The sequence below is a fragment of the Meleagris gallopavo genome, chromosome 15, assembly GCF_905368555.1.
Source record: "Meleagris gallopavo chromosome 15, MGAL_WU_HG_1.1, whole genome shotgun sequence".
NCBI classification, from domain to species: domain Eukaryota; kingdom Metazoa; phylum Chordata; class Aves; order Galliformes; family Phasianidae; genus Meleagris; species Meleagris gallopavo.
This window is the reverse complement of record NC_139418.1, coordinates 6,344,943-6,368,783: the sequence shown is the minus strand read 5'-3', so window position 1 is coordinate 6,368,783 and position 23,841 is coordinate 6,344,943.

Below are 23,841 nucleotides of genomic sequence, written 5' to 3'. Positions count from 1 at the left end.
ACCAATCTGAAAGTTACTTGCATAGGCTTACATTTCATGGAGGGGGAGAGGGAAGGAGCAGAAAAGAAACAGGACCCTAGAAGGAAAGCATGAACAACTCATTCCTATTAAGATATGCAGGAGTAACCACAATGAAGAAACAACAAACATTTTCTCACATTTGCTGTAACAGTAAGTTACTTCAGCTAAAGTAAATCAGTAAGCTGTTCAGCTAGGATCTTCATTTACTGAGATGAGATTGACTTCTTCCTTCAAGTGCATGACAACATCCTGTCATGATCAATAATAAAGCCACGATTTGAGAATTCACATTCCCTGATCCTTACACAGAATAAAGTGTGGATTAATAAAATAAAAAATTACCATAACTGTAGATGCTCTACTCCGTTTATTTTTACGTAGGACTTAATTTTTTTCTTCTATTGCAACAAGAATAATTTCTGTGCTATCTAGTACTGCCTATTGCCCCAGCCACAACTCCTAGACAAATGGTGTATTTAGCACACAAAAAACGTACATGGTAAGGGGCAAAAATCACCCAAGCTTCTCCCAGCTTCCACAGAGTTAAAATGAAGGTCTTAGACAGCTCTCATCAATTCTGCATGCAAAGCATCCCCACATTAACTACATTTTAACACAGTGTTACTTTGAGAAATCCAAATATTCCACTTTGCAGGCAAATATCATTATGGAGAAAATATTTCTGGTCTGGAAACAAGTCGGGCTATTAAACAAGCCTGAAAATATTCCCTTCAGTGTTTTCAGAATATCCTCTTACAGAAAAAAAAAAAAAAAACAGAGCTAGCATCACACAGTCAGAGAAAGTTACCCGTCGATATCAGTAGCATGCACAATCTGTTTTCACTGCTTTCCTTGGCTGTGTGGACAATTGGTTAGTTTGGTTGAGGATTTTGCTCTCACATCCACCTCCTCTCTCCCTGCCATAGGGCAGTTGTTATAACGAGACTCTGAAGATCAAGGATAATTTTAAATAGCTATGCACACAAAACACACAAAGGAAAAAAGAGCAGAGAACTTTTTTTCAGAGATGCATAGAAAAAAAGGTTTTATTTATTCTCTCATGCTAGCATGCAGGAATACTAAATAGAACTTCAATACCGTGGGGCTGTTTTGTACAATGCAAATAGGTAAGCTATTTGTTCACTTCAGATGCATCAGGTTCTTCTCTTATTTTTTCCCCCCTTTGAAAAAAAGCTAGCTTTGAATAACAATTTCTTTTGCATTTGCAGAACATAAATTCTAAACATTCTTAAAGGTTCTTCTAACTATTCATAATACTGTGAAAACTGTTAGGAATACTTATTCAGTTAGGGTGCAACACAGCAACTGTTCAAAAGGCAACAAGAAGAGACATGAAAAATAACAACTCTGGAAATTATACGGATACCTGAGGCAAGGAGAATGAAATTACCAGAGCTTAGATTTGATCAAGGAACAAAGATGCTGCTATTGGTAAATGTCACACGATTAACAGTTGTCTGAGGTTCATTCTTTTCAGCAATAGCAGCTTAAAAATGCAGTGCAAGATGAGAGAATAGAATTGCCATTGCAAATGCTGGCAGTTAAAGGGGGGAAAAAAAACAGTCTGTATTGAGATATTGTGACTGTTTATATTCAGTATGCAACTCAGAAGTTAAAAGATGAAAAATTATAAGCAGACATCCCTTTTGGCATCTGCACATCTTACGTACAACCAAGCAGAACCAAATTTTCCAAACTCAGTGGAAACTAAATGGCAAAAACTATTTAAATGGTAGGCACCAATATTAAATCATTTCATATATACCATCCTGCTTTCTTTCACCTGATGGGAACAGACACAAAATTTATTAAATTTAAAGACAGATAATGGTACAACACAATCGTGTATGAAAGAGAAAGGGAAATTAATGGTGAGGTGGCTTACCTTTGTAGCCCACTTAGCTTTGTGTCAGGTGTATGTGATAATATAGACTTTGCGTAAAGCTTAGACAGTTTATGTCATGCATCTATGCTTCTTAATTTTCTTTTCTAACAGTGCATCAATCATTATTAAAACTTAAAAGGCACAAGTGTTTTTTTTTGTTCATTTCAAGAAATCCTACAAGAGTGAATTCTTTGTGTCCTTGGTGTGTTCAACTGCATCCACCTTAGCACAGTTTAGTCCAAATTTTACTGTTTTTCTCCCATCTTCCTCTACCACTGTCTTCCTACTTACCCATACATTCATGCTTTCAAGAAAAAACACATCAGATGCTGCTGTCTGCCCTCTACAGCCACTTCTAAGCCTTTATTACCTGATCACATTAGCATAAAATGCCTGGAATTCAATACATTAAATCAGAAGAAAACTTGTAATAAGGAATTCCCTTCAAGAACGCTTTTTCCCCTCTTACACAATTCAATCTGTAACGGGATTGCTTTGTGTCTGTAAGCACGCTTAAGATAAACACTTCCTAAGCATCATTAGTAGCTGACTTAACCTCCTTTACCTGTTAAGAGTCTTAAAGCTGAAAAACTACACAGCAATACTTCTCTGCTCAGGAACTGAATTTCAACCTTTGTAATAACAAAACCTACATATCTTTTACTGTCACATTTTCCATTTGAGTCCCTAAGATTACCTGTAGGCTCAATACTTCTCTCAGAAAACTTCATTTAACATACAGTACCTCCTCTCAGAGCAATGGAATTCACCTAAACAACAGCTGAATTGGCAATGCCTAGTGTAACTTATGGTGCTGATGAAGCTAAGCCTTCAACCAAATTACTGCAAATTTACATTTAGGTATAAAAGTGAAATTTTATTATCTTCTACTGAACTAAAATGAAAGCTCAAGTTCCCAAAAGACAACCGTTCATAATCCTTTTCTCCCTCCTATTATTTTTAGTGTTGCTTTCATTGTGATGATCTTCTTAAAAAAAAAAAAAAAGCAGCATACTTTCACAAATACATACGTACACAAACATACTTTTAGCCTTACTTCAGCAATCAGCTTTTGCTCCCTCAGCTATCTTCTGTATAAGAGACACAGAAACCTGAAAAAGAAGTGCTTACTGATACAGTGTCAGGTATTAAGTTCTATAGGCAAAGCAGTTTTATATCTTCTACTGCACTTGCAGGCAAAGTTGCAAGAATTTACCTCCTAACCACATTCTATATGCAGACTCCTGTGAGAAGGCACTGGTCCCAAGAGTCTTCTTTCTTCTAACTCCTTCTCAAATCTCCTGAAACATTATAAATTACTTATTTCTGTAGTTACTAGGCATAGGTTTGTACACTTGCCTTACCGCCTGTTCTTCTGAGCTTTAGAAAGCAAACAACTTCTACCACACATCTTAATACTTCTACTACTGAAATCTTTAAGTTGGTAATTTCATTGTAAAACTTGACGTATAAGACATATACTACCTCTTTGAGAAAAGCCAGGCAAAATAAAACTCCAATTACCCAACAGAATGAAGCATGCACACTAATTAGCAAGTTAATGTTCAATGAGATTTCACAAAAACACTGCTGGGAACTTGGAAAGAGTCGTAATACTGATGGCCCTTTATTAATAGAATGATAGCATATAACAATGCAATTCTTATTTCCAACACCATCTCAGATGGTAAAAGCCTCAAGAACGAATGAATTTTCTTGATATTTGAGCTTCCTACAATCCCTAAAGCTCCTTGGGGAGCCATGTCAATTATACCATTATCAATGGAAATGAGATTTTAAAGAGCCTCCGCAACAGTCACAGACTGCTAATGCTATGAGAACTGCCAGCATGCAGCACACTTCTCCCAAAAGCTCTCCAACCTGTTAGTTGTCTGTTCAGATGGTTCTAATATTGCCATTTAAGGGACCAGAAATCTGTCTCATTCTGCCTTTGTCAGTCAAAATCGACCATTAAAAAAGAATCAATTTTTCCCAATATTGTGACTGTGGAATGCAGCAGAAGCAGCAAAATGATACATTCCTCTAAGGGGAGTGAGATTATGTGCAGTTGGCTGATTTTCTCGCTTGACAAGTAATTTGTATTAAGGTAAAGTGCCTTCCAAAAAACTACTATTTGCTAAACAGAAAATGAAGAATCACAGAACAGCTCAGGTTGGAAGGGACCTCAAGGATCATGAATCTCCAAAACCCCTGCCACATGCAGGGCCACCAACCTCCCCATTTAATACCAGACCAGGCTGCCCAGGGCCCCATCCAACATGATCTTGAACACCTCCAGGAACGGGGCATCCACAGCCTCTCTGGGCAGCCTGTGCCAGCACCTCACCACTCTCTGTAAAAAACTTCGCCCTGACATCCAGAAGAAGGATGCAATGAAGAATGAAACCACCTAATACTGGTATATACAGCTTGATTAGCAAATGAAACTTTGCCTGAAATTAAATTATCAGTACTCTTCAAAAAGAAAATATCTTACATGCTCATTTTTCAGTGGTATTTAATCAACGCACTCCTAATGCTCCACTTATAACAGAGGGGTTTTTTTTTGGAGGGGAATAGATGCTGTGCAAATGAAGTAGCTGTACAAATACAAAGAAAAATGCAGTGTTAGGAAAGCAACTGAGATATCAATTTGGAGACAAATGAGAACCCAGCAAGCCATTCCACTGCAAATACATTTGTATATCTTACATTTTCACTTCATATCTGCATACCCAGGAAAACCACAGAAATCCCAACTCTCTTGGGCTTTTGAGTGATATGATTGTGATGACTACCCAAAATATTAAAGAATTCCTCTTTTGCATTGATCAAAACAATGTATGAACTGGCAAATAGACCATTCTTGAATAACATAGTTCTGGTTTGACCCAGTATTGGAAGTTGTTTTCTAAATTGCTTGCACATAAGGCCTACAATTTTTTTTTTTCCCCTTAAAAAATATTGTTTCTAATCTTGATTCACAAATGAATGAAGGCTAAGTCATTTGGTAAACCATAAAGATCTGTACAAGAGAAGGAAGCACAAAAGTAGAAATATTGAAACAAGAAATGAAGGACATAAGCGGAAGCAGCACTGTATTTAAGGCTTCGGTCTTAAGAAAAGCTGAAAGGCTCTTGAACTGTGTACTGTTGGGAAGAACATAGAAAAAAACACCTGATTTCAACATCAGTTAGTTGTTAAACAGCTCCTCCTTTTTAATCTGAGCTTTAGCCACATTTCAAGGTATCCTTAGGCTGCTCAGACTAGATGAAGTTTGGGGGGAAAAAAGAAGCAAGCAAATTAAATCCAAGCATAATCTCAGTGGGAGAATCTCTTATTTGAGATGAGATCCTGATTGGGATTGTTTGGCTCTTCATTGTTAATAACATGAAGAACAGAGTGTTTTTTTCTTATTTCAAGGACTGTAAAGCCTTCATGGTTAAATGAAGTTAGACCAAAATAGAAAGCTGCATAGGAATGTAAAGAACCCAGAAAATTTTACCTTACAGAAAGTCATGTCTCTGTCCAAGTTCTTCTGAACACATTTCCCACCCACAGCCTTTCACAGTATGAAACAGAGATGCTAGTGGTCTTTCTCCACTCAACACAACAACAACCATTAATTTTATGTCATTCTCTGGGAACCAGTTGTAAGATGTTTTTATTTTCTAGTGAGCAGAGTTGATCAAGTAAATTACATTTTCAACTACCACGCTTTTCAAAAACTCAGTACATCCATATAATTATTATACTTCTTAAAGAGATAGTCATCTTCCACAAGGAATTCTATCTTTCTGGAAATCAACTTACTTTTCAACACAAACTTAACACACCATCAGTTTTGGCTTCTGTAGGAGCTCCTCTGTTCTTAGCACTGAAGTCTGATAACTCCATATGTCAGTACAAGAGATGCTTCATTGATCAAAGAGCACAAGTGCCAAGTGTTGTACTTCTCACACAGGAGAAAAATTTCAACTGAACATGAAGTTACTGCAGCCTTCCGCACCCTGCCCTCCAAAAAGGAACGGAATACATCACTGCTACAATGATTCTATCCCAAAGTGAGACACTGGTCTTCTACACAGTGCTAGCCAGCAGCAGTTGCCAAAAGCAGTTTTACACAATGTCCACTTTTCACTTGGGTTTTCAGTTGAAAAGATACCAGAGTGACCTCACTTAGCCCCCAGGGCTACTGCTCCTTTCTGTACCCATACAGATGGGGCCAGAACTCTCCAGGCAATGTGCATCAGTAATGGGACCCCAAGTCCTACCTAAGAACATCTGCAATAAACAGAAGCTGCTCTGACACAGACATGGAAGCATTCAGAATCCCCCTGGCTTTAAGTTTTCACACACACTACTTTTAATGGCCAGCTCTCCGGAAACACCAATACTTCCCTGCAACCAGGATGACTGCTTCACGAGTTTTAATATCCTCACCTGGATAGCTGTAATACAACGAAAGTTGCAATTCTCCCTAGCTCTCCAATTTATATTACTGTACTTATAAAAACAGAATTATTCCATAATCATACTCATGTTTCAAAAACCAAAACAAGAATTTCACCAGAAACCACTGAAATTCAAATTCTCAATTCCACTGCAGAAAATGAATCCCTGCTGCAGGTGGTTTAAGTTAGAAAAATAACGTCAATTTTTCATTTGATATTTTGGTAATGGTTTCCATTGAAATCAGACTTCCAAGTTAGTTTGAAGGCTTCTAAACAATAGTGGTAAACTGATTTTCAATTTTGATTTCACGCCACATTCAAGTTCTATGAAGCAAAAATGTTATTTGGCAGCAAATGGCAAAGAAACCCTTGGCATCATATTCCAATTTTAAGCAGAAACTATTGGAAGTGTTAAAGTAACTCTTTGTCTTACCCGATGGTTTCTGAAATACAGCTCAAATCTGTTAACTATTCCAGTATGGAGAGAGGAAGCCAGCATATTAAAACCTCATTTTCTGTAGATTATAAGAACACTGATGACATGAATTTGGGCAAAGATCAAAAGATTGCAGTGTAATACATCTGACTTTTAAGATCTCTTGCATGGTCAAGAACTGTATTAACTCTACTTGCCTGCACCTTTTCATTAACTGTTGATAGTGAGTTTAGTAACTGGATACATATAGACCTCTGCAATCTCAAAGCAATATTTGATTAACCTAGTTATACCATGAACACTGTTCAGATCAGTGCATTTTACTCTGTTTTGTCTAGGCCACATAAACAGTAACCCTATCTCAACTGACCTGCAGTACCACTGAGTACCATGAGTGCTATTTTCAGGCTTTCCCCAGCCTCCCGCTACTTCATCAGTTCTGCTCTCACCTCAAAGCAAAAGGCTGAGCAAAGCAAAAGAAGTAATTAGGCACTTAGAATAATATTTGAAGAACTACACAGTGACTTATGTAAGCTTCTGAACAATGTTTATTTTGCAGATGCTATACCTAAGGTCACTGAATTTCAGAAGATCCAGAAGTAAAATCCAAAACTGAAGAGCCCACATGGAGAACTTTCTCTCAGAAGATCCCTCATTTAGTAGAGAGTGCAGAACTTGAACTAGGGAAGAACCTAGTGGCATTTAATGTCTCAAGGCATCACTAGTACTTATTTTTGTTTGCTTCAATCAAGAAGCTTACAAAGAAGAAACAAGAAAAGAATAAAGCAATGATAACGTGACTCCCAAACTTCCTCTGGGAGCCCAGAGAAGGATCTAACACCATGTGCGCAAGTGCCAGCAGGCACTGCTAACACCTCTGATATCCACACAAAGCAGTTACAGGATAGAGATTTCACACCTATATTTGTCCCAACAGACACCACATCATGAAGGTTACAGCCATTTAAAATGGAATCTGGCTCGGAAAATACAGAAGGAAAAAGCATTGGTATATTCTTCCAGCTTATTATGGCAAGATTCAAATCTAATTAAAGTTCTATCATTAATTCCCTCTTTCCAAATGATGGATTTCTACAGCATTCCTTCTGAGATCTTACAAAAGCTAACATCTAGATAAAAGGTGAGCCATGAATCCTTTACAGTGCCCCATTTTCCTTCTGCCTTAAGCTCAAAGCAATTACACTTGGAAATTATTCACAGCTGCCATTCAAGTGAGTAGCTGAAGACAGAGCACGGCACTCCAAAACGCTTCTATATGGATTTATCATTAGTACTATCTACACATTGCTCAAGTCAGTGTCTAAAAAGTGCACTGCTTGGTATTAATGCCTAATTCAAAAAAAGCTACTTGCAAATGACCTGAATATTCACATGACAATTATATGTCTGGAGACGGTGCTCCTCTCAGATGACTGCTCTACAAGGTAAGACAACTTCATATGCCTTTCACTTGGATTGAAAAAGACAGGCATGCAAAGCTGAACATTTCCTCATCAGTATCAGCGCTTCCATATAGCACCTAGCTGAATTATCAGTTCTCCACACACCTGAATGGCTGACGAAATACACTAGAAAAGGTATCACCTATACTAACACATCCCCTGCAAACTTAAATATTTGTTGTTACATTGGCAAGTATATGTACTCACTTGCACAAAACTTTTCACAAGAACAGATGATTTCATTATAAAGAAAAACATTAAAATCCAAAACTATGACCAAGAGCAGTTATCACTGCTACTCAATCCATCACTCAAGAGGATTCAGTACAAGTCTGTTAACGTAGAACACAAGGCAACTTACGTGACAGTAGGTCATAATTCATACTACTGGAAGAATCAAGCGAACTTCCACAGGCTGAGCAGAATGATTAACCACTTAAGGAAAGCACATGTCAGAGTGTGTCAAAGTGCTTTAAAGCTAAGGGACTCAAAGAGCTTTGATTATATTAATCTGATACATGTAAAATGAAACAGATGACAAAGTCAAAACACAAAAAAACACCTGAACTTTCAAGTAAACACATTCCACCATGCACACTGGTTAAAAATGAGTCACATGTCTGTTCATAACATTTTAAGTTTCACCTGAACTTGCATCTGAGTAATATCAGATGGACTATAAGAACCAACTAGAAGCCAGGAGAATTTTAATTTTTGTAAATGAAAATAATTGCAACCACTCCAAATCTCAGACTTGAACCAAGAACTGCAAAACCAACTGACCTGACTGCCTGAAGTTTCTGCTGTTCAACACCAGCTACAGAGTTTTAATAGACTAAACAGAGAGGCTAAATGTTAATGATTGTACCTACTGTTCCAATAACTTTTCTGCATCCTTTCAACTAGGAAGTATTATACAAGTCACTTCTGACACAGAACCAAGGTGGACATGATCAGTGTGTCTGATCAGCAGAGCAGAGAGGGAAAGAAATCTGGGGTAAGAACATCATTACTGAACTTACAAGTTTGTTAATAGGTATAAAATAATTCCTGCCTGGAAGCAGGTAAGTAGAAATTACTCATTTAAATTGAAGTCAGACAGTAAAGTGTTTTCTTACTCCCCTTGAGTATCCAGCAATTTTTCCCAAGGATCTCTTAATCAGAATAAACTCTGATGGCATATATACAGGCATACAGGAATACAGAATTACCACAGCTAACGGAACACCTCTTTCAGTTTTTATTCAGTATAAAGCATTCTGTGGACCAGGAAACATACTTTTGCCTTCCTACCATGGAGAACACCCAAGAAGGCCATGGAAGTACAGAAATGGAGCACGTGAATTTCTGATCCCAAGGATCTCAAGTTTAACAAATGAAGCTTTCATTTAGACCAGCTTATCCTAGCAAGAGTTAATGCGTCATTAACTCTTTTTTTTTAACTCGTTTTTTAGCTGTCTCTTACTCAAAACTTATGCATATTGTCTCAACAAGGTAGTTTTTTTCTTCCTCTATGTTGCTACTCCATAAAGCTTCAGTAAGAATGCCTCTATTTCATTCAAGTAGCTGCAGACTCGCATATTAGCATGGCTTTGCACAAATGCCTAGTAATTCAGCCCACACACTTGAGCATAATATATTTTCACTTTCAAGGATGAAAAACACAAGTCAGGCAGTCACTGTTTGAACACACAGGAGAGAAGATATATTTCTTGTAGCTCACAAGATATGAAGAAAAAGCATACTTAAAAACTTAAACATCACAGAATAAGCAGAAGAAACTCAAACTGACAATCAGGCAGGCCAAATATCCCCTCATTTGTGGTTCAGAGTTACACAGCTGTTTCGGTTTGTAACTCAGGAAGTACCCAGATCAGATAATTGCAGTAATTCACTGACTCACAAAACAGCCAAATCAACTCAACAGAACTCTAATGGGTTAGCAATTACAAATAATTGGGGTCCCAATGCATCTCTGTTCCATGAGTACAGAACAAGGATATGTTTTCTGTGAAGCTACACCTGAACATTTAGTGACTGCACTGAAAATCCTTGCTCTACTGCTTTGTATTCTAAAGAGGCCTAAAAGGATTCATCTGCTCAGAGCTTTGCTGAAGAGTACTGAGGAAAGGTCATTAAGGATCACCTTCAGTCATTAATACTTGTGAATACTAAAAAAACCCTCCCTCAAATGTTGAGCAGGATGTTGAAAAGAGACCTGGAATAACTGCAGAGGGAGACTGACTTGTAGTTGTTCCCATGTTCTTACTTATTGACCCACTTGATAGCAAGGGTTGGTCTGCTTCTGCCTTTCAGTAAAAATCCTACAAAGTCTACAAACTGTTTTTAAACCAATGAACAGCACACAAGTTCTATCATTTTTTACAGACCTTCAAAAAGCACAAACAGAACATTGCTGCTCACACACTTCACAGAACTTGAGCCAGAGGGAGCTCTCAGAAGCTATATTTGAAAGCACTAAAATGATTGTTCAGGCAAACAAAGCAAAGAAGCAGAGGCACAGAGAACAGGCAGGCACAGTCCAGCTCTGGGCAAGATCCAGCAGCAGAGCTGGGCAGGAACCCAGCATTTCATGATACTCCTACTCTCTGACTTTTGCCTCCAAAAGCTTTTAGTCCTTAGTCCAACTCGCACCTCCATTGCCCTCCTTCTACTGATTTCAGCATAAGATAGATTGGACCTCACAGCTTCAGTTTCAGACATGCTGGATATGCATTGACTTGAGCTGCAGTTGTCAATGTTAAGAACACAGCTTAAAGAAAAAGTCTTAGCATGCCAGGTGATCCTGTACAGGTCACATAATGGCCTCAAACAATTGACATGAACACTGAGCTGCTTCAATAAGAGAGGCCCAAGACACGTGGTCTGTAGGTGACAACTTCAACAAAACAGTCAGGAAAAAATAAATGCAACCTGGAATACAGGATGAAAGTTCATGTCAACTGTTTTCTGAAAATAATTTTGCACATTATTAGTGGGTAGGTAAGTATTTTCACTACATTGACTTTAAAAGCCAAAGTAGTTTGGATGGCCGTTGCAAAAACTGTTCTTTTTTTCCTGGCATACATGGAAAGTAACTCTTGGGTTACATTTTTTTCTACTTTCAAAGATGGCTGCCTTTTGTTGCCATTCGTATTTCTGTTAAGATCCACACAGAAAAAATTAAAAAAAAAAACTTACTTTTTAAAAGCTACTTACTTGGCACATATCCACAATAGAGTGACAACTCTGTCAGGTTTTTTCTCTGTATTGTTTTTATTACTTACCTATTAACATATAATTACGTAGGGGACAATCTAGAACATGAAATTCCTGTGACACGGGGAAGGCATTCCCTAACGTAAGTTTAGCTGCTAGCAAATTAGGAAGGAAGATCAACATCTGCCATGTTTTTCTTTAAGAGTTTCAAAGTAATTCTTAAGAAATTCTCAGTTGTGCACAACACATTGGAAACAAACTGTATCTGCTTACCTACTAGTTTAAAAAATAATAATTATTTTTAATTCTTACTCATCTTTTCCCTATTTTATATTTACAGAGTAGAAACTTAAATACACAGGAGGGTAGCACAGAAAAAAAAGCACAAATTCCTTCCAACCTGCTGCAAACTTCAGCCTTCTATTAAAGCAATGGTTATGAAAACAGATTCTACAGACTTTCTCCCACAAACTGAAAGAACCTCCATGCTTCAATTAAATCAAATCAGATGGAAGAATACCAAGGCTAAGAACACAGAAGCCCAGAGGTGCCCACTTTTCTGAAAGAAAGCACAGATTGAGTGAACAAATATTTTCTACTGTTACGAGCCAATATAAAAAGAATAATTCATAGATACTGCAATCTGACATTAGCTTGAAATAACTTGTTCAAACATTTCTTTCCTATTCATTTTCTGCGCAATCCATTATCATGAATGCTATCACCTCTGAGCCAACCTTACAAGTTATCTGGGAACACAAACACAACTGCTTTCCAGTTTCATCTTCTGCAAAAGTTTCTTAGAGTAAGAATTTAATAAACACCTTACAGTTTGAAAGTTGTTCTTTCCAGAGATCAAGACTGATCAAAAGGACCTAAGCAGCATTGCCTCCATTTCTGAGCCCACAGCACACAGACAACTTATCACACCTCTCAAATGCAGACCCTCCTTCCACAAGTCCAGCAGCACATGGAACACGGTACAGGGCTTCCTGACCATCAGACATTCACAAGCCTCATGCTAAGCATTAAATAGAAGGCCTGCAAGCAAAGCACAACCCTTATCCTCATAATACATAAGCGAAGCCTAGGCAAATTTCCAGCATGGTGATCAACCGTTTCTTATGACAAAGCAAAAGAAAAACAAATGACAAACCATCAAATACGCACAAGGACCTTACAAAGGCAAGGTCCACAAAGGTCTGAAGACATGCAGGTGTCAGAACGGTAGCTTCAGAGCACACCACGTATTTGTACTGAGGATAAATTCCACACAGCAGCACCAAGTGCAATTTAAATCAGTTACTTTCTGCTGTCACTCATTGTAAAGGCAGTAACTACACGCTGCAGTGCAACACACAGCCTGCACAAAGCCCTCACAGCTTACACACACCTTCCCATTTTCCTCATCCCATGTTCCCTGCCTACAGGCACTAGAAAACATACTGTTACAGTTGTCAATTTGTTTTTATGCAGATGTCATTTTGATTCCTAACCCTAAGATCCTTTCATTTCATTGCTTACAACACGTAGAAAGCCGGAAATGTTATTCCACAATATGCTAAGTCTTCTTTATCACATTGGCAGATAAATCCAACAAAAGAATTTTTCAAAGCTAGTTCTCCTTAATTGGCAAGCACCATAACACACTTTTTCCATCAACACAGACTAAAAGCACTGCCTAGCAGTCAAAACTCAGAACAGAGCTGCAGACTGTGCACTCTGGCACACCAAAGCCACTCTTGGTACCACTTCTCAGCATCCAAGGATCAGATAACTTTCACATGGCTTGTAGGTACACAGAAACAAATACACCAGTGACAATTATGCGAGAGCTGTAATTGCTTCCAAGTTACCCTTTCCACTTCATTCAACATACCTACAGTCTTTTGTAGAAAGACAAGAATTCACTGTCCTGTACAGCTTGTTTTCCAATTGGAGAGTTTACAGACTTGGCAGAGCATAAACACAAAAAGTTTCACTAAAACTGGATAGATATTAGTAGAGAAGAAACAAAAACAGATTGCACATAGTGTCAGGATTCATAAAACCACAAAATCCTATCACACATTTAATTCCGTAATTCAATTATTCATTCCACTACGCTAATCCTTTGAACATCTGCACAAGATACCTGCCTAGTTATGATCTCATCTTCACCACTGCAATAACAGTTGCAAAAATCAAGTCATTAAATACAATATGAAGGGGTCCTTAGTTGGCAGCAACGCTAGGCTCCAGAAAATGGTACTCATTAATACACCCACATCAACATATATATTCATCTCTAACACATCTAGTCCCACTCATTACTAAAAGGCAATTAAGGAAACATGATAGGTCTCACGCTCAGGCCGGGGGGGGGGGGGGGGGGGGGGGGGGGGGGGGATAATTATTCATTCAATACTTCCACAGCTGCTTCTGCAAAGCAGTCACACCAGGGTGCAATGCTCACAGATATATTGCTTAAGTACATATAAATAGACTCAGTGGGTTCTGGACTAAGCAGTTCAATTCTGTATGGAAAACAGTCCTTAAGTAATAAGTTCCCTTGCCGTGAAACCTGACCATTTCATGAAATTGTAGAAAACTTTGAAAGCAGATTTCCTAACTCTACTTGTCAAGCAATAGCATTTTCTTCCCTTCAGCAAGTTGTCTTGCTTCTCTTTGTAACTTGAAAATCATTCTAGTGGGAGGTTAAGTTCAAAGTCCTTTTTATAAGAATATCTCCCTTCACAGTCTATCCTGGTATTTCTCAGCTCTGAATTTATAAAAGTAATTCAACAACACATTCACCGAAACACCTAATATAAATACACCAAAGCTCACAGTCTCTAATGGGTGTTGGATTGAAGGTGGGATTCAGGAACCACGCGCCACCAGTGCCCTCATTCGGCAAAAATCTGAATAACATGCTTCTCTTCACGTACCACGGTTTTCTAAACAGTTATTTTTATTATCAGTTTTGATCTTAAAGATCTGAGCATATTTGCTGTCATTTACACTTCATTTAAACTTGATGTGCCCTCTTGCAACAAGAGAGATTTACCGAACAACTCACCAAGCCTAAAAGAAAACAGGAAGCCCACAGCCTTCGGTCAGACAGGAGTGATGACAAGCACCTGACAAGCACTCTGTTTGTTTACGTATGAATGGAATTACCAAATACACAATGAAAAAGACTTACAAAGCTAAAACTGCTTGCATTCAGTTCATATGGAAAAAGGACAAAGATACATGGCAATTTGCTCCACCCTTAACTGTAAACTTGTATTTATTCAAAGGTTGGTGCAAAAACAAACCTATCCAGAGTAAGATAACGAAACACAAATAAAATCACTTCATTAGCTATCTATTTATTTCAAAGAGATAGCAGAAAAGTAGAGGGAAAAACGAGAAGAAAAATTGGCCCGCAGTAGCTTTTCAAGAAATCGGTGTCACAAACAGTACGGAGAACAGCCAGTTTAACGGAGCAAGAAGAAACTAACATTTGTGTCCTCTGTGACATATGGACAACGTGAGCAACGACAAAAGAAATGCTGGCCACGAAGATTATTAAGGCCTGAAGCATCTCCCGTAGAAGAAAAGGCTGAGACCTAGAGCTCTGCAGCCTGGAGAAGAGCAAGATGCGATGCCATCACTGTTTACAGATACCTGAAGTGCAGGGGTCAAACACGGGGCGGGGCTCTTGCCAGTTGCATGCAGCAACAGGACGAGGAGTAATGGGCACAAACTGGAACACACGACGTTCCATACAAATGAGAGAAAAAACTGCTTTTCTGTGAAGCTGACAGAGCACTGGAACAGGCTGCCCAGAGACAGAGACGTGGAGCCTCCTTCTCTGGACAAAGTCGAGACCCACCTGAATGCTTTCCTGTGCAACCTGCTGTAGGAGCCTGCTTTAGCAGGGGTTGGACTAGATGCTCCCTACCGTTCTGGTATTTCGATCCAATACTGCTTTGCCCTTCTATAAAAGTAGATCACAATACTATCAAAATCATATTGCATTTAAACCACAAGAAATAAGCTGTTTAAAGTAGATTTACAGAAAAACACTCGAAATCAGTAAAAGATGTACATTACTAATAAACATTCTCTGCATTAAGGGTTATTTTCCTTAAACACTCCTAAACAAGCTGGAGTAATGCTAATAGTTTACGTTAATTAAATAATTTAATTAATCCATTTTCATCAAACACAGCCAGCACAGCCTGCAGCCTTGGCCACCTGTGAGCAAGTTGCAGGGCACTTACCCCCACTATATAATTACTGAGTACTTTTATGGTTATTTGAGCCTAAAACAAGTAAAACAAAAGAGATCAGTGACCAGAAAGATTTCAATTTTAAGTACTTTAATTTAAGCAGTGCATGCCAAAAATAAGCAGGAACAAATAAAGGTTTCCAGGCAGGATAAGGTTGGTGAAAAAGGGACTGCAGCTCTTTCTATATCCAATTTTCAGAGTGCCTCCACAACCTGGTTATTTAAAAAATAAAAATAAAAAAAGAACACCACTAAACAAAAAACATAATAGAGCACCTTTGTCCTCCTTTGGGATCTGCTTTCCAAACGTGCAGCACCACACAGACAGCACAACAAGGCTCATGTTTACCTCAGAGACCACACTGTCACTCCAGCTACATTTGTCTGACATTTTGCATTCACACATGAGGAAACGACTATTTCTGGACTGCAAAATACTGTCTGAAGGACAGACAGATTATATACCATGCATTCTAAAGTGGCAGGTTGCTATGGTTTCCCACTGCAAAAACAAAACTCTCCTCATTAGGTTATCTAAAGATCTCCTCTACTAAATCAAAATCGTCCATCAGGGAAGCAGACTGTCCTTTAATCATAGCCCTTCTTTTGTGAAAAATCAGACCATTTTCCTGCTAAGAAAGCTTTTGAAAAGGATGCAGCCCTGCACATGAAGTGCAGCACCCTAATGCTTCCTATTACAAGCTGCAGACTAACCTCTGCACTACCACCATGTCACACACGCTGACCGACTTGCAGGCTGCAGCACTACCTCTACGGGTGGAAAAAGATTTTTATCTCTTGCTTGTTTAAACTACTACCTGAATTGCTTAACTCATTCATTTGGTAAAGCACATAGGCAATTACAATCAACTAATAGACCTCTTATCTTGAAAATCCAATATAAATAATTGGGAATCAATCTGCTTCTTCTTAAAGCCCATATATCACTGCTTACTGGATCACTGAGAGAGTAAGGTTTGTAGTCTGACATGAAACAATCCTCCGTTCACTCTGATTATTTACAGCACCATTTGCAGAGCACGGCAAAGATCCCCTTTTGAGAGAAACAGAATCAAGAGCTGTTAGAGCACAGTGCTCAGCAAGGCACGGGGCTGGCTTCAGACTTTGCCTCAAGGTAAGTCATTCCGAGACCTAACCCTTAAAGATCCACGGCCACATCAGGCTAATGATTTAGGAAAAATGGATGAGCTGAATCTGCTTTCCAACCTTGCAAACATTAGAAGTAGGCCAGGAGAGAATTTGTGCACAATCAGAAAAACATCCAAAACATCAGACTAAGTGTGGAAACACACCCTCAATCCTATAATTTTAAAGGGAATATAAAGGAATTTACTATAGAATCTTGAAACAATTCTATTTCTCAACCTTAAAATAAGTTAAGCTTAAAACAAGTTCACCACACAGTTCATTACTCACTACTCTACCTGAGCAGCAGTTGAAGTTGGATGGAGCAAGAGTGGAAAAAAGCTTGTAAATATTGCTCTGTAGAGAAATCAAGATATTATTTAATTTAAAAATACTGCCCTAAGGATCAGATCCTGGCAGTGAAGATGAGGACCAACTCAGATCTAAAATGAACAATATAGGGGAAACAAAACCTAACATTTTTTTTTCCCCTAACCAACACAAAAAACACCTTATTCTTGTGACAAAAACATTAAGTAACACCCCTGAATGGGTCTGCCTGCACTGGGTTATGTATCTTTTCAGCATTTTTTCTGAGATGCTAGTTCCCAGGTATTACCAACCACAGGTATTTGTCTACTCTGTCTCCTTGGGTTCATCAACCGAGCATGGAACAACAGATCCCCAGGTACTGCTTTTTAGAGAATGTCAAGCATTTTTGAGCCTCTGAACTTCAAGCTGCACTAATTTGGGATTTACTGAAAAGCAGACTTTCAGTAAAGACACTTGTGAATTCAATTACTCTGTTTCCGTATTAATCTTTTCTTTTGGTCTGATAATCAAATGCTTCAAGGTGACAGGAATTGTAAAATAATGTAAATAAGATCTGTAGTTCTGGAAGAAAAAAGCAGGTCAGGCAGTAAAAGTCTGTAACACTTCATATAAACAAACAGTGAACCCCCATGAATCACACGGGGTACAACTGGGTTTTTCATGTACCAAGAAGGAAGGAGTACACGAGCATTCCTCTCTCAGCGTGCTAAGGATCTGCAGGCTCCAATCAAAAGTGAGAGGCAGTAATGCTGTCATTAAAACAGCAAACAACTACAGGTGAATGCCATTCAGTCTCTACACATGCCACTGGTCTCTGTGTCCAGCTGAGCTAACCTGCTGCACATCTCAGCCCCACTTCAGTTCTCTGTAGCTTCTCTGGGAATTAAATCGCCTTCAGCTCACTAGGAGTATTCATACAGCCCCAAGCTCTGTTCCCATTTCTCCTGCATTGCTGATCTATCCCATTAGCACTGGCAAATCCAGTAGGCCAGTTAAACCACCTGCTTTTCACCTGCCAAGGACAGGACTGCTGCTGCAATCCAAGTAAAAGCCAACTTCACAGCAAACCTCAGCAACCTCACAAATTTGATAGTGCCACTGCACTACCACGTAATTAGATTTAGGCCCAGTTTTGGAAAGAGAGGAACGTTTCCTTATCATAATTGCACTACTGCCATTCATACAAACTAAGAATATTCAAAGTTAGCCTGGAAAGCAGATTCTATCCTGTAATTGTAATCCTTGTAATTAATTCAATTTTATAGTAACGTTTCCAGCTCAGTTCTCAACTCCTTCTCAATCTCCAATATTCTGTTTACTTTGATTAATTCTCTGTTTTCAACTGATCTTTCCAAAGCAGATTAGCCTGAAAGTTTTACCTTTCCAGCAACTTCAACAATCTTTACTTACAAATTTGGGATTGTCATTTGTGCTTCTCTTCTTCCTGCTCTTTGTTCATTTATCAATACAAATTCACCTGCTGCTGTGTCAAGACAATTGTTTGCAGTCAAGATTAGTTTCATCACTGCAAACAACGATGAATTGATTACAAACCAACCAGCCCATTACTCACTTCTGGTTTAACATCATTTATGTTCTCAAAATACACGTGCACCATACTCTACTGGACTCCACTTGTCAGCTTCCTGAAAAGTTAAAAACTGTTTTCCCCTCTTTTAGTTGGTAATTAATCATAAGAGGTCCATTATTAAAGTACAAACACTCACCAGAACATGTAAAGCCTTGAGCAAGAAACTCCACAAAATCCTTTAAGAATTCAAGACTTCTGAATAAGTCCACAGACAAAGAGCAGCAATAAGCCTGAAAAGCAGAGATTCGCCTGCCATGGAAGCAGTACAAACCTCTGCCTCACTTCCATTTCAGTGCTGACTAATCCTGCCCTTCTCAGAAATTTCAAACAAACAAACCAAGTAAATTTGGTAATTTTGGTTACTTTGGTCCTGAAGCTGATCTAGGTAACAGAATGCACAACACATACAGCAAATTATCAGCTTTCTTTGTTCCTTAAGTCCCTGAAAAAAAATGCTGCCTAGTGCTGATGACTTGAATTTCAACTGACCTTTCAAAAACTTTCTTCTACTCAGAATTCAGTCTGAGAAAAACAGCCTAAGAACAAACAAGTATTCTGTAAAGTAGTTAGAGCATCAATTGAATTAATTATTTTTACATTTCTACTATGATCTTCAGTTTTCTCTTTTACACTCAAGAACCTTAAAGACACTGACAAATTTCCTGCTTCCAGAAAAACCTGTACCATTTACTCAAAGAAACGCGACAGTTTATCTTGTATTTTTTTAAACACACAATATCAAAAATAAATACTAAGGCACTCAAAGACACAAGTAACTGTTATTCAGTTCTTACAGGTTCCCACAGGTTCCCACATTCATCTTATAATAAATACTATTATGAGAGCATTCAGAGCCCCCCCATTAAAAAAAAAAAAAAAAAAACAACACAGTTGATTACAAGCTAGTTCTGAAAGCCTTATATAAGAAGTAACAACATTACTCAAGTATTTTTCTCCGAAGATTTTAAGATACAGGCAGTTGCATTCACATCCAAACTGCTTGTTTCTTCAAACTGATAATCCTCATGAGCTTCTTTGGAATAATGCTTGTGTAAGGCTTTTTTTGTTTGATGTTTTTTCATTTTTGGTTTGTATTGGTCAGAGAAACCAGTGAAACTTCTCTGTAATCCCATACAAAGTATTGTTACAAATACCAGTTATTATAAGTAGAAAAAAGTTGACTCACCCAGCTGGTGATAAAAGTCAATAAGTGTAGAACACTCCTTCTCAAGAAGCAACCATCATCCAAAAAAAATTACCATCTTCGGAGGCTAGCCTTTAAACCAGACCTGGGACTCTGGGTCCACCCCTTCCAAACACATGGGAAGCACGGATAAATTGTTTGCTCCTGTGCTTCCTGGGCCAGCCCTCCTTCCCCCTCTTCACCAGGTGCTCAATCATCAGTGCAGGCTGTGACATACCAGTTCCCCTACACTTCAATTTTGTTTACTTGTTTTAAAGAGTATGAGCAATAGATTGCTTAGGGCTTAAGATTTACTTTGTTAGCATTTTACCATACATATCATCTTACTGCATCAACTTCAGTAACAAACCATCACTACTTCTGATTCCAACCTAATCAGATTGTCAGTTATAACTGGAGTTACTTACACCACTTATAAATCGTTCCATCACTAACAAGTACTGTGTCTCTTTGTTAACCAAATTTGATTGTAAAGCCAGACAAGTACCTTGACTGAGTGGTCTTGAAAACAAGAAAAAAAAACAACACTTGGTTCTGAAACATGTAAACACCAACAAATGATGGGCAGATTAAAAGAAGAAGAATATGTAAAAATTGTTATTTTTAGAAGCTTTGACTCACAAAATTACAAGGAATGCTGTAATTCGGCAATAATGTGCTATTTAACACAGTTAGAACAAAGATATTCAAATTAAAGCAACCAGACCCATTGGAGATGCTCTGACCTCAGCTGACATCACAAAACTCTCCAGACAGATACAGGGATATAAGATAAGAGAGCTTCTGCTCTCTGCCGGCCAGTGTAAGACAACAAACCACGTATTTCCCTCAGGACAAGATACAATCAATAGGATCTGCAAACTGATACTCAAAACTAGACCACAACAATCAGCCTAATATCATGCAGCACCAACACAACCATGACAAAAAAATTAAGTCTGAACACAAAACAAAACAAAAAACAACAAACCTTTGCAGGCCCAGTCCATTCATGAGTTAGTTCCTTGTATTCTGAATCCAGCTGATGATGCTTTTCCATGAAGGCAGTCTTGAATCTTTTCAAACAGGGAGGAAAAATGCAGCTGAAAATAAGGGCAGAGAAACACAGTCATGAAGAGGTCAGGACTGCTGCTAGATTTCAAGTTACCACACAGCATCTAAAATTTCACATCCCACATGTTTCTGCAAGGACAGCTAATTGCACGTTACACCTTCAAGACCAGGGCAGAGGAGCATTAAACAGAAAAGAAGTTTTCTAAATAAATTTCAATTCAAATACCTTTGGGGGGAAAGGAAGTTGATTTTTGAGGTATTGATTTAAGAAAAATTTGCACAGATCACAATAAACATCAGGAAGCACACAAATCAGGCAGAATGCAATAAAATAGACTGGAGCATTAAGATTACATGATATTCCAGTACATTAACAAAGCTGATGAATTTTTATTAACCCCATTCAAAACAATGTTTTGTGCATTATCACTGCAATCAAGGTGGAAAAAGATGTAGTAGTCTGCTTAGCCTGGCAGTTTCACATACACATACAGGAAGGCATGACCAGCTTGAACAAGAAAATATCCTGTTACTAAATGTAAACTTTTCTTTGTTAACAGAAAAGGGGGAGGAGGCACTGAATGGACATTTGACTATAAGAATAAGAACCTCAAAAATTAAAACTTTATACCTATTACAAGCTTTAGTGTTTATGGGAAGTGTTAAAAATCTCCATGGAGTCTAGCAAAGTGATGGTCTCCATTTGATTTATAGCAAGGAAATGCACAGCACATGACATTTCTTTTTGGACTACAGATCTTAAAGACAAGGTATAAAGGCTGAAGAAGGTAATAAAAGCAAAAGTCACAGGAAACTTTTGAAGTCATTTCACCTACTGCTAAGCGTTCAGATAAATGGCACCTTAAGGTCAGGACGACAGATTCTCCCCTCTGATAGGGCCCATGGCCTCCACTCCCCAGCGAAATTCAGACAGCCAAATCCTTTACTTTTAGGACAGTAAGAGTTAGATGCTGAGAACTTGGATCTCCAAACTTAAATGAAGCCTTTGAAATTAACATCAGAGAATTTTCCTACACCATGCTTGAAGTACAGACTTCCCCAAAGCACATCCAGATGGCTTGGAGATGTCTCTCAGGCCATATGTACAAGCACTTGTACTCAAATCCAGCCAAAAGATTTGTGCTCCTCCTCTGACATATTTGATACAACAAGCAAAGGAGTCACACACACTCTTGGAGGGCCTCTACTTTTCCTAGCAATCTTCACCTCTCTCCTTTTATTTCCCCTTTTTTTTTTCGTGTACACTTGCTCATAATGATGTTAATAGATTTACTCAAAGCAATAATTACTATAATAAGTGAACAGCACAATGTAACTACAAGCAGCTATAATCAAAACCCTGATTCTCTTTGTGCATGGAATGTGAATTTTACATGAAAAAAAGAAAATGGGGCACAGAGGAGGAATGTGTCTAGGATTTATATTTTTGAAGATTGCAAAAGACAACAATAATCTTTTGTTTATTGGAATTTCAGGGAAAAAAAAAAGAATAGCTCCAAGAAGCTTTATCTTAAATCTGAATAGATAGATACAAAACAACATATGGCAAAGCATGAAAAGCCAGCACTGACTTCAGTAATTTTCCTGGGAAGAGGCTGATGCTATCTATACACACAGCCCTATTTCCACCAAGAATAAAAGAAAACAGCATTTCCTGCTCCCAAGGCCTCAGATTCTGCATACAGACATTCCTCTAAGACAGCGATGTTGGAGTGCTTCTTTATTTTGCTCAGGCAAGCTACTATCTGCAAACCATCACAAAACAATGGTATTTCTAAGATAGAAATACTAAGCAGAAATATCTCTAGGCAATAGTGAAGGTTGATAGACTCCAAAGGACTCACTACAGGGTCTGTCCTCTGGCTGTTTATTGAAAGCTCTTGATTTTGTCCATGATGGCTCACAAGAAAGGAAGCCCGATCAATTTGGGCAAGTATAGAAGTTGTTTTTAAAAATATTCCATAGAGATTAACATGCAGGTGAAATTGTGTATGTTACAACAATAATGCAGTAGAAGAGGGGTGTCCAACCTTTTGACTTGTCTGGGCCACAGTGAATAAAGAGGAATTGCCTTCGGCCACATATGGGTATGTTGCTCCGAAAGTAATGCCTCCTATTTATTTCCATGGAAACTACAATAGATAAGACAAACACAGTAACACTGTTTGATAGAGCAAATTCTCAGCTACAAAGCACTATTTTTCAATACACTCACTACCATTAGCTGTGCATTTTCACCAGAGATGAACAGCAGCCTGCATGCCGCACTCATAAAAGCAGAAGTAACCCACAGCCTCGCTGTGCTCATCTCCATAAACATTCAGCAAGCATCCATGAAAGCCAGCGGGAGCCATTTTTTCCACATGATGGAATTCAATGGCACACCTTTGCTCCACATACTCCCATGTCACACACCATTGTGTTAGACTGCCCCTCTGCTGCCATCTGTCACACGGCAACAACACGTAATGGAATATTGGTGGGAAGGTTCAGCCTCTGCTGCCATCCCACCAACACCCACCCGCCTGTGACGTCATGAGCCAACACAGTAAAACAGGAGGCATGGCTTTCAGAGCAGCTCTCATAAAATATACAATATAATTAATATGTAAGTAACAAAACGTTTTAATTTTTAATATTTTTCTCAAAACATTTTAAAAGAAAGAAAGGAAGGCTGGTCACAGTCCCTCTGCCACTGCAGTGCTGAGCTCTAGTGTGGCTCCTGGAGCAGAG